Here is a 12,298-nt window from a genome sequence, read left to right on the forward strand (position 1 = left end):
TGAACAGGGTCCTTTCACATCAGTATTTGCAACATTTTAAGTCGTCTCTTACAAGCATGGGGATATTAATTTTTTTTTTCAACAGGAAGAGTGCAGCACACATTTTTCTCTGGATTAGCAGATATTGCTTTTTCAGAAGACTAATTTGCATAAAAATTCCAGGCATGATAAAGCAGAAACTCAGAGAATCAAGGCTTACCTCCAGCCCAATTTTTAATTCGTGATTACTTTAATTGCTGTGGTCTGAACCGTATCAGCTGGCAGGGCCCAAAGCGAGACTGAGGTCCTGCTCTGTTATATGCTTAGATAATTGTCCCACTATGTGACTTGGAATGAGAGAGGCAGACCAGCCTCAGGAAGGACTGTAATGAGATTGAGTGAGTTCTCAGCAGGTGTGTTAGGTGTTTCCAGCGGCCATGTGGCCTCTCTGTGCTTACTGGGATTTCTGGAGGGACAGATGATCTGCCTTGCCAGCATGAATATGTATTCTGCATGCCTTTACATTCCTTACTTCCCCCTTTCTCTCATCTGTTCCACTGTTTGCCTTACAGCTCTGTCATCACTGAGCTCCTTAAATATCAAATAATAATGAAATCTGCAGTTAATATAAATATGTTCCTTTGTCTCCAGTGGAGCTATACTAATTTCCACCAGCCAAAAATCTCATTTTTATTACCAGATTTGTTTTAAACTGTATTTCGTATTTTTTAAATAATTCCTGAACTAATATTTATAATTATAGAGAAATAAACTTCTAAACTGGGACTATAATTTCCCTGCGGTTCTTTTTGCCTTGGTTACAAAGCAAAAGTGAGAACCATGGTTATGTTTCTCTGGAATACACATTTCATACGTGTCATAGATTTGTTGGTGCATTTTGAAGGAGGCTAGGGAGTGTTTGTTTTATTTTATTTGTTTGGAGTTCTCTTTTCATTTTGCTTGCAGAAAGTGAGATTATTTAGAACACTCTCTTGTTTTTAATAAAAATTTGGCAAATAGAATCTTATAAAATTCTTTTTTATTGTAATACACACTGTCTAGTTTTGAAAGGAAAATAGTTACCTTTTTGTCATTAAAAAGTGTGCATCAAGAGTAATTATGATATATCACCATCTTTGTCAATACTGTCTAATAGGTCAGTTTTTAATAATATGAGTGGAGAAAAAAAATATATGTTAATGTTTTTTCATATTATGCTTTTAAGTACATAAAAATGCATGTAAATCACAGTATTTAGGGAGTTCAGATTGGGGTTTTTTCCCTTAATTTGTCCCATGTGCTGATCCTCTGTGGGTTTTTTATTAAAAATCAGATTCCAGTTTTTATACAGCAACAGAATGTCTGCAGAATGCACCAAGGGACTGGAAGCTCTAAGACCCATTCAGTCTTCTGCAGAAGTGGTCAAAAGCATATCTTCCATATTCCAAAACACCTGAACAAGAGGATGAATATTCCATTCTACAGTAAATTAGGCCAGAAAAAAAGGTGCTGCACTTTCTGATGGAGTCCAGGCTGTCAGACATTGTCATGAGCACAGCTGACATTTTATCTGTTATGGGATTACTGCTTTCATCAGAAAAGAGTGATTGCAAAGAATTATTACTAGCAAGGGTTAGGTGTTATCTTTGAAAAAGATTTCAGGTGCATTTAACTTTACTATAAAAAACCTACAGCCCAACACATAAGCACATTCAGGCACCATTCTACACTTTGATTTGGCTAGTGATGCCACTGCCAAATTTGTTGGGGTCTATGCCCATTTTGTATATCTAACCATGAATCAAGGCACTGAATTTCCTATTGGTGCTGAGAGAGTGTAATATGATAGTTTATTTTCTCTTCCAAAGCAAAACTAGTTTTCTACCTTGTCTGAGCTGCTAATGAAGATATGAGGCCATTTGTAGAGGTCAGTGTAATGAAAAGAAATTGTTTCTTTTAAACACCTTGTTCCACTTCACGGCGGATTTCCAGTGTGATCAGTGATCCCTGGTATTTGGCAGGTTAGGAAATGTTAGGGACAGACAGGAGTTATTTGTGTATTACCTTGTGCATCTAAGATAGCAATCTCATGTAGCTAGAGATTGAGAGAATTGCTAATAAACTTTCCTTAGGATAGTAAAGGGAAAGCATGTCATATCAAGATGTCCCCAAGTCCACATAGTCTCAGTGACTGCCTCCAAATTATAAAGACAGTTTACTTCATATTTTGATCACGTCCCTTCACTGCAGGCAGACTGATCAGCTCCCAAACCTAATTCACTCCAAATTAAGGAAAAATCTTCTCTTCCTGTAATCCTGAGCAATGGTTCCCCTATTAAACTGAAGGTTTCAAAAAGTCCTTTTTGGTCAACTACAAAGTTCAGACTCAAAGCTTAGCAGTTGCTTGTGGTTTTTTTCCTAAAGATTTATGCTGAGACCAGATATTTCCCCCTCTATTTATCCAGTCACTGATATAATGAAATAGAAACCTGAATGTATTTTTCCCCCCCATGAACTAGAAATGCTTTCAGGATAGACTTTAACTTATATGCTCTTCTGTCCTGTGAAAACTTAATTTCAGTGTTTAGACATGACTATTTAATTTTTTTTTAATCCTATCTCTAAATGAAATAACATATTATCCAGGTATTATCTGATGGGCCTCTTTTTAACCTATCAAACTTACTGTACTCTCTATTGTAACTAGTTTATTTTATGCAACGTGAGACAGTGATGAATTATTAAGTGATTTTATGTAGTATATCAGTCTGCTTCCAGTCATAGTTAAAACCACTAAAATCTACTACTTCTGTCTTGAAAAATTCTAATTCCAAAGACAGCAATTTTTTGGTAAAATAAAGAACTTTTTTTTTTTTTTAATAGAGAGCATAGAAATATTTGTGCAATGGGGAACATTTTAAAGCCTTTAACAAAACCCCCACATTTTGTGTCTTGCTTCTATATCCAATTTTCTTGTGCCTACTGTCTTTTATCATGGGAATGTATTTCCCTTGAAAATTCCTGCAGTGGTTACACCTTAAGAAGATGTGTAGTGGTCTTTTGTTACGGTTTGGTTTGTTTTTTTTTAAGGTTGCCACTGTGTGACAGTGTTTACAGGGGTTTTCGGGACGAGGGAAGAGATGTAGATCTGACTCCATATTTCAGAAGCTTGATTTATTATTTTATTTTATATATATATTAAATTATAACCATAGTAAAAAGAATAGAAGGAAAAGTTTCATCTCAGAAGGCTAGCTAAGAATAGAATAGAATAGAATAGAATAGAATAGAATAGAATAGAATAGAATAGAATAGAATAGAATAGAATAGAATAGAATAGAATAGAATAGAATAGAATGATAACAAAGGCAGCGGGCTCGGACAGAGAGCGAGAGCAGCTCTGCCGTTAGTGGTCAGTAAATCCAAACATCCACATGAGACCAATCACGGATCCACCCGTTGCATTCCACAGCAGCAGATAACCATTGTTTACACTTTGGTCCTGGAGCTTCTCAGGAAGAAAAAATTCTAAGAAAGGATTTTCATAAAAGGATGTCTGAGACACCCCTGAAATTGCTTGGCATGACAATTAGGTCTAGTTTAGTGGGTTCAGTCTTCCACTGTGCAAAGCAGCCACTGGGAAGAAGGTGTTTTCTGCAATGGTGCTTAACCTCATGTAGCTGACTATGACTCCAAATACCCAGTCCAATGGCTGGATCCCAGTTTTTCAGGAAACAAGTCAGAAGGACATTAATATTTTTAAAAGGAAACAACCAGGTTTTATTCTCACTACTCTTTGGACATTTTCTAATTTGCAATGTACCAGATAATTTTCAGAATCAGTAACAAACCCATATTGTGCATATTAACATTTGCTGCCTGTACCTTTTAGTATTCTTGCAGGGATGAATCAAACAATATTTTTTTTTGTATATCCTGTCAAGGTCAAAAAATGCAGTGTTCTCATAAACAGAATGCAGAGCTGCTGATGGGGAAAACTGACACTGAGGAAAATATTCTGGGCATGTGAAAATCTTATAGGGTTCAGAAAGGTTAGAGCTTCCTAAAGAAGGTTTTGGTGGACAATTGCATGTAACCATTCACTGCTCTGTGAGTGAATATCCTCTTAAGGGTCTTTGAAAAAATTAGTGGGTATATGAAAAATGTTTATTTCAACTGGAGATAGGCCAGAAGATTTGAATCAAAGAAAGGAGACCATTGAGTTCAAGCATTACTTATTGATCCCTTCTAAAGTCACTTGTCAAAGTGACAAAAAGTGTTTTAAAAGACGTAGGAAAAAAAGAAAAAAACCCACTCCCCAAAAATACCAAGACTCTTATTCTTTATATAAAAAACATGCTTTTACATCCATCAGGTTGCTTTGGGCTTCTCCTAGATGATTGTCAGAGGCAAGTACAAGGAAATCTGAAGGTCCTTGACTGGCACTGTCCTCTTGGAATTATGGCTTGTGTTTCCATTCATGATGCACTGAATGCAGCAATTTTTACTGCCTCACAAAGCATCCACCACTAGTATTTGGAGATTTATATTTATATCCAAAAGCTCTCAGCTGAAATAAAAGAGAGCTTTTGACTCTTGAAGCTTCCTGTTCTCACTGCCAGTATATAAAATGCTGTATAATCATGCAGAATCTCTTTCAAGTTTTCATCTGCGTACTGTAAAAATTATGAAGAAACTTTAGACAGCAATACTTCAGTTTAACAATTAAAGTTACAATTTACATGATACAAAATTATCTGATAAGAAATTAGTCTTCTCCCCTTTTCTTTGTCTCCTGATATAAATCAGATTCCAATACCTCCTTCAACAGCCACCACAAATTTAAAGATCCAAATATGTTTGTAGTTTTTTTGGTTATGTTCTTGATGTTTCATGTTGGAAATAGCATAGCTGGTGTTGTAATAATGTTAGGTATTAATTTATATTAATGCCTTATTTATTAATAAGATTTATTATGTTATTAAAAAAATTATGGCTTCTTGTTGTATTGACTGTGTACACATAAATTACCAGGCTTGTATTTTTCCCACAAGTTTTTTTAAAAAAATAGGTCAACCAACTAAGGCCTAATAATAATTTGAATCTTTTAATACAGTATGTGATGGGCTTGCTTGTATTCCTCCAGAAAGATTCAGTAACATTGAATACTTTTTTGGCTTTTTCTCTAGGCCTGGGAACAAACAGTTACTCTAAACTTCCAATGTTCTCTATAAAAAGGAAGATGCCACAAAAGCTTTTGGAATGTTGCTTTTTTATTTGTCCTAATTAATTCTAAACTAATTTGCCAGCTTGTCAGAAATATGGTTTAGAGATGTAAAATTTCAGCATCACATACATTTTCTTTTGTTCAGTATTCTCAACACCAGAAAATATATAAGGGCAAGATTGCCTAAACTGAGATTTCCTCTAGAAATATTTTTCACTGAATGCCTAATACTCCTTCAAACTGTTTTCTAAGTCATTCCTTGCTTTCAGTCAAAAGACTCCTAAAAATCAATTTTAACATAAACTTGTAGCTTGGAAAAAACCTGAATTCATGTAGCTGCATACATACTCACCTGGCAAAGAAATAATAAATCTTTGTTATTTTGCATTCAGAATCAGAATAAAGATCTGCTGGACCAAATTATGCCAGTGGTCAATCTGCTGTAGAGAAAGGAGGTATGTAATGAAAAATTTTCAGATCAACTTTTCACGGGAAAAATGCATCGCAAGTACTTGGGGAGAAGTGACTGCCTAATAAGGTTATAATTTGCCTTAATAATAATTTTTCCTCATTGTTATAATTCTGCATGGTCATGTTGTTCTTTTTCTCTGCTCAGTCACTCTTTTTTATTTTTCTGTGATGTAACTTTTAATATTGTGCTATATTTGGTTGAGTTATGGATTGCGCCACTGATCTTTATTAGTAAAACAAGCAACACAGTGTTGTAGGTTCATACTTACAGGCATAGTTGTTTGCACTAAAAAGAAAGATTTCCTACATTTTTAGCTAACAAGAAGAAAAATTCATAATTATATAAAAAAGACAAGTGACAATATCAGAAAGAGAGACTGTGACATTTGCTACCATTGCATTAACAATGTTAAGATATTCATGGTACATTAGCAACACTCAAGTTATTGTACAAATCTACTCTAAATTCTAATACATACATACAGTTTGAAATTTGCTAATTACATAATAAAAATATTTCCAAATAATGCTTGACAGAACTATATTAATAATGTTTGTTTTTGTTAACCAGACCAAGAAAAATAAAGGCAGGTGCAAGATCTCTGAACAATGCAAAATATATGGAGGCAGATAGGGTAGCATTGATGAAACCTTTTTGTTTAAGCAAAACAAGTACTGTTTCTGCTAAAAATATCATGCAACCTTTAAACCATTGATCCAAAATATTTTTAGCAATTCTATTTCTGTCTCAGAGACATTTAAAGAATTTTACTTACAGAACAATTGCATCTCAGTGAGGCTAAAAGGTAGCTCTAGATCACACAGAACATTTGTGGCAGACTCAAAATAGAATTAAATTCCTTAAGAAGAAGGAATCATTCTCTGTAGCTACAAGCCAACTTTTATTCAGTGGCACAGATATATTTTCCTATGTCATTATTTTATATGCAACACAAAAATGTGCAAAGAAATCAGCAGCCTTCTATACAGAAATATTTAGCTCTAATATTTGTATTCAGCTATTAGTTTCCTCTCTAATTAGCGACAAGTAATTTTCAATTTCAAAGGCAAACTTCTAAAAAGAGTGAAACCCTATAATAAAATGGCATAGTGTGCCCTGGGAGGGAATCTGAGCCAGTGTTTCTGATTTAATTGAGGTTTAGTGTATCCAGAATTTATCTGCCTTTCTATTACTGACTCTGACATTCAGCGTGTCAGTTCAATGTTTTATGCTGTATTTAACCCCCATTTAAAATAATACTAGTGTTTATTACCCTCTTAACTAAGGGTTTTGAACTCTCAGGAGGGAAAACTGCTTAATATTATTATTGACATGTTAATGAATTCATAACAGACCTACCACAGACACTGCTTAATTAAAAATTTGAATCAAATGTAGTCTAAGATCCCAAGTAGGTAGCATAGAGGACATTCAATCACCTCCCATAAAAGGAGAAATATGAAAGAATCATGGTATCCAAGAATGAGTTCAATTTGGTCAGTTCCAGCTCCCAGGTCCAGTTCCAGGATGATTATACCTTTGATATAGTATTTCAATACTGTATTTTTAAGTCCTCCATATTTTTTTTTTTTGTCAAAATGTTATACAAAACCAACAAAAATGTTACCTTGACTCTGAAAAAACAGCAGTAGAAATGATGAATAAGTTGTAGAAAAGTAATATTCCTGTGTCTTGTGGCAGAACAGGGAATTTTTAAATTTTAAGTCCATATAGCAACAAGAAGATCACCTCATAGATCAATTCATGCGACAAAAGATGAGCTGGTGGGGAAAACAACTGTCCTGGCTGGGCAGAGAGCATTTGCAAGAACTCAGTGAAAAAAAAAAAAAAAAAAAAAGAAAAGAGGTTATATAAACTTTGGAAAGAGGGGTAGGCAACTCAGGAAGTATTTAAGGATGCTGTTAGGTAATGCAAAAAGAAAATTAGAGAGAGGAAAACTCAGAACTTAACCTGGCCAATTCATAAAGGATAATAAAACATGTTTTTATATATTGATAGCAAAAGGACAGGCTAGGAAAATCTCCTGATGATTTCACTCCTGATTGACTGAACATGAGCCAGGATGTGCCCAGGTGACCAAGAAGGACAATGGCCTGCATCAGGAATAGTGTGGCCAGCAGGATGAGGGAAGTGATTGTCCCCCTGTGCTCAGCATGGTGAGGCTGCACAGTGAGTGCTGTGTCCAGTTCTGGGTCTCTCAGTTTAGGAAGGATATTGAGCTGCTGGAGTGCATCCAAAGAAGGGCAACGAGGCTGATGAATGATCTGGAGCACAAGTCCTATGAGGAGAACCTCCAGGGAGGTAGAGGCTATTTAGCCTGGAGAAGGGGAGGCTAGGGGGTGACCTTATCACTCTCTACAACTCCCTGAAAGGAGGATATTGGTCTCTTCTCCCAGACAAACAGCAATAGGACAAGAGGACACAGTCTTAAGCTGCTCCAGGGGAGGTTTAATTTGGACATCAGGAAGTTCTTCACAGAAGGGTGATTGGGCATTGGAATGGGCTGCCCAAGGAGGTGGTGAAATCACCGCCCCTGGAGGAGTTTAAGAAAAGAGTGGATGTGGCACTTAGTGTCATGGTCTAGTGGACAGGGTGTCTGGTCATAGGTTGGACTCAATGATCTCAAAGGTCTTTTCCAACCTAGTTGATTCTGTGGTTCTGTAATTCTATAAGTGTTGTTGAGTTGGCTTTTTAATATGCTCATAATTATAGTAGTTGCTACCACATCCTTTGTATTTTGTATCTGATTCTGATTTATCTCTCCTTCTTTCTATTTCTTCTGATTTATTTGCATTATTTAAATTAACATTTTTATTTTTCTGTTTTATTCCATTTCTCATTAATTTGTACTGACTATAATATTTTACTGAGATTTCAAAGTCATAACTAACATTCCGTCAAATCTAAAATGGAGCCAATAAAATCTTAGAGGTGCTATTCCCTAATATTTGCAACTATTATAGTATTTATTTATTCTCTGTTTCTTATCCTATATTCCATCTTTTTCTATATTCATCTTTCCAAAGGTTTGTCCTTAATTCAGTGCATGGACTGAAGTATGGTGCCTTTGTCATTTATCCTTTGAAAGATCAAACCTTGCTCTTTCTGTATGTATATTCTAATTAAACTTTATTCAAATGATTTAAAGTTACTTCCCTGTCATCCATGTCTAACAAGTTCCCCTCTAACCTTTGTTACTTTTTATTATTTTTAATTTTCTTTCTGCCAAAATTGTTCTGCCAAAAACAATGTCTGTAATAAAATGCTGATCAGCACAGTTCAGCTACAGGTAACACTAAATATTGTTTTGCCTGTAAGATACAACCTGATCAATCACTGGCTGTCTATTGTCAGTTAAATAGTACATACACTAAGATATACAATATTAAAAACTCTGTCATACTTCAAAATTTAGAGATGCCTTCAAAGTGCATAACCCCATACATATTTTAAATACATGCCATATGATACAGATATTTTCAATTTACAAGGAAAAGAATATTTAATTTTCTCTCTAGTAACACTGGGACTGTAGCCTGAGCTCTGATAGCATAACTCTCCACACTGTTCTAGTATTAATGAAGATTAGGCTTTTTTGCCTGTTTGATGTTAAATATTCTCTGCTATCTCTAAGTCTTGACCTCCATGAAAACTTTTGGCTCTCTACCAGAAAAAGAATTATTTTTCTATTCTGGGCAATTACATTTCGCTTTATATATATTAAAAATGATGGCAGTTATCATGCATTTGGGAAGCTTAGCTGCATTTTTGAGGGGCAAACTATCTCATCTTGCTTGTACCACACTGTCTTTGATCCAGTGAGTTACTCAAAAAAATAGCATAGATTACTTCCTCCTTTTCCTCCATTTCCCCTCAGTTTTTCAGTGCCAGGAGTCAGGGAAGATGAGTTTGCACACTGGCCTTAGACCTTGGACTGCTTCCCGTCTGCCCCACCCTTCCTCAGTCTGGCATGATTCCTTGCAATCAAATGTGGGGCTCTTTGTCTGTGGTCTGGGGTATCTAATGTTAAAAAGAAACAATATAATTATTCTAGGCTTCAGAACTGAAGAGCTGATTCTTAATCAAAGCTCCTGATTGCTTTCCTAAATATAGCCACATAGATGTACCCCTTCTAGTTTCATTTTGTAAGGCTGATGGAAAAGGAGCTGCTTCAGAAGGTGTATAAGGCATTAGCAGGCAAATTCTTATTTAGCACTCTGGGTTTGCTTAGAGGGACAAGTAGTGCTTTCATTCCTTTCACTCTTACCATTCATATATTTTAATCTAAATAACTGGATTAAAGTTTCTCAAACGTGAGTGTGGAAAGCTGAACACAACTGCCCTACCTGCACAGCTACTAGATCTTTTTTTCCCCTTTTCCTCCTCTTCAGACCATTCCATCTACTATATGTAGATTGAGCAGGAAGAGTGTGCTTCACTCCTCTCTCTGCTTGCACATTTTCCTGGGATGTGAGACATATGGCTCCACAACGTGGGCATAGCACAGATCTTCTCCTTCCACATTCCGAATGACTGCTTGTTTTAACATCACCACCTTTGACTGATGTGCTGGATCTCCCAAAATAAGAAAGACTTGGACCTAGTGGAATAAGTCAAGAGCAGGGCTGCTAAGCTGTTCACTGGGCTGGAACACCTTTCCTGTGGAGGCAGGCTGAGAGAGTTGGGCTGTTCAGCCTGGAGAAGAGAAGGATTTGGGGGAGACCTAAGAGCAGCTTTCTGGTACCTTCCAGGCTTACAAGAAGGTTGAAGAGGGACTTATCACAAGGACAGCTAGGGATAGGACAAAAGGGAACACCACTAAGCTGAAAGAGGGCAGGTTTAGATTATATATTAGGAAGAAATTCTTTATTTAGGCAGTTCATGAGGCACTGAAACAAGTTGCCTAGAGAGCTGTGGACTCCTCATTCCTGGAGGTGTTCAAGGCCAGGTTGGATGGGTTTCTGAGTTAACATGGTCTTGTGGAAAATATCCCTGCCCATTTTTAAGGTCCCTTCCAACCCAAACTATTCTATAATTCTATGGTTCAACAAAAAGAAATTACATTTTTGTAGACAACAATCCTGCCACCATGGGCTGAATTTTCTTAACTCTTGGCTATATAGGGGCTATATATATGGATATATAGTCCTGTGGATATATATGGACTTTATGCAGGAGCTTGGTTATGGTTCTATTTTGGGTTTCTATGAATTTTTTGAAGTTAAGGTCTGGAAACATGACATGTAGGAATGAGTGAAAAATTTGATTGATAAGATCACTTAAGAAAGCTCAGGTTCATGACAGAACATGCATTTAGGAAGCGTTAATGGACCATTTTAAGCCAATGGATATTTCCAGATAATCACCTTGAAGCAATTTTATTTAGGTAAAATGTTCCAGGCCCATAAGTATGGGAATTGTATGTGATATGTCTGCCAGAAATAAATGTCGAAAGTTTATATTTGATTATGTCAGCATTTTCTTTTTCATAACAGCATTTGATTTTCTTACAACATTTACTTTTGCCCAAACCTTGCTTTTTCTGCTCTGCAAAATGACATCTCCTTGATTTATTTTATTATCACATTTTCAAGAGTTATCAAGCAGTTCAATGATTACATTAATTTTTCATAACCTCACTTTCACTTTCAAACATATTGCTTGTCAACATAATTACTTTTTATAATAAAATGAAAATATTTACATATACTTTAAGAATAACCTGTATCTCAACTTAATTTACTTTTAAAAAATTAAATCTAATCACAAATTGCATTTCAGAAATTATAGATGTCACATTTTTATTTGCTTAAATGACAGAATTTTATGGAAGGATTTGATAGTTAGCACAATTTAAATCAATGCAGGTAATGTGCAAATTGGAAATAAAAAGAACAAACAGGTGTCCAGAATTTTAATTAGCTAAAGTATAAAAATAAGTCATACCAGTTTTTAGACATTCGATGAAAGAAAAAAACAACTTGGATTTCCTCTAAAGTCAAAGGGGAAAGTAAAGTTTTTGAAGATAAGAAAGTATAAAAGTTCTTCCATGAGGTAAATTTATCCCGTTAACTTTGTTTGGCGCTGTGGTGGATTGACCTTTGCTGTCTGCCAGGTGCCCACCAAGGTGCCCTATCTATCTTCTCAGGAGAATGGGAGAGAAAATATGATAGAGAAGCTCATGTGTTGAGACAGACAGGGAGATCACTCATTGTGAGAGACTGAAATGTTATGTTTAGTGCCTTAAATATTGTTAGGAAGGACTTTTGCCCATTATGGTAAAAGTGTATAAAGAAGCTGTGACCACCAAAGCCCACCCCTCCCTGAATGTGCTTCCTGGGGGGAAACTTTGAACTCTGAGTTAAGCTGCCTAAAGCAACTTGAGCTAGGATGAAGGTAACACTATTGTGTAATTATCTCAGGTCTAGGGAGAAGTCAACAAGGCTGGGGGAGCAGAATGTATCCACAAAGAAAACCAAGCCCAGCCTCTGACCTGAAAATCAGCCCTGGCTGATTGATTACCATTTAGATACATCTAGATTGATGCCATTTAATTATCCAAAACTGTATTTTGAACTATGAGTACAACAGGATCATAA

The sequence above is a fragment of the Melospiza melodia genome, chromosome 3 (genome assembly GCF_035770615.1).
Source record: "Melospiza melodia melodia isolate bMelMel2 chromosome 3, bMelMel2.pri, whole genome shotgun sequence".
Taxonomy (NCBI): Eukaryota; Metazoa; Chordata; class Aves; order Passeriformes; family Passerellidae; genus Melospiza; species Melospiza melodia.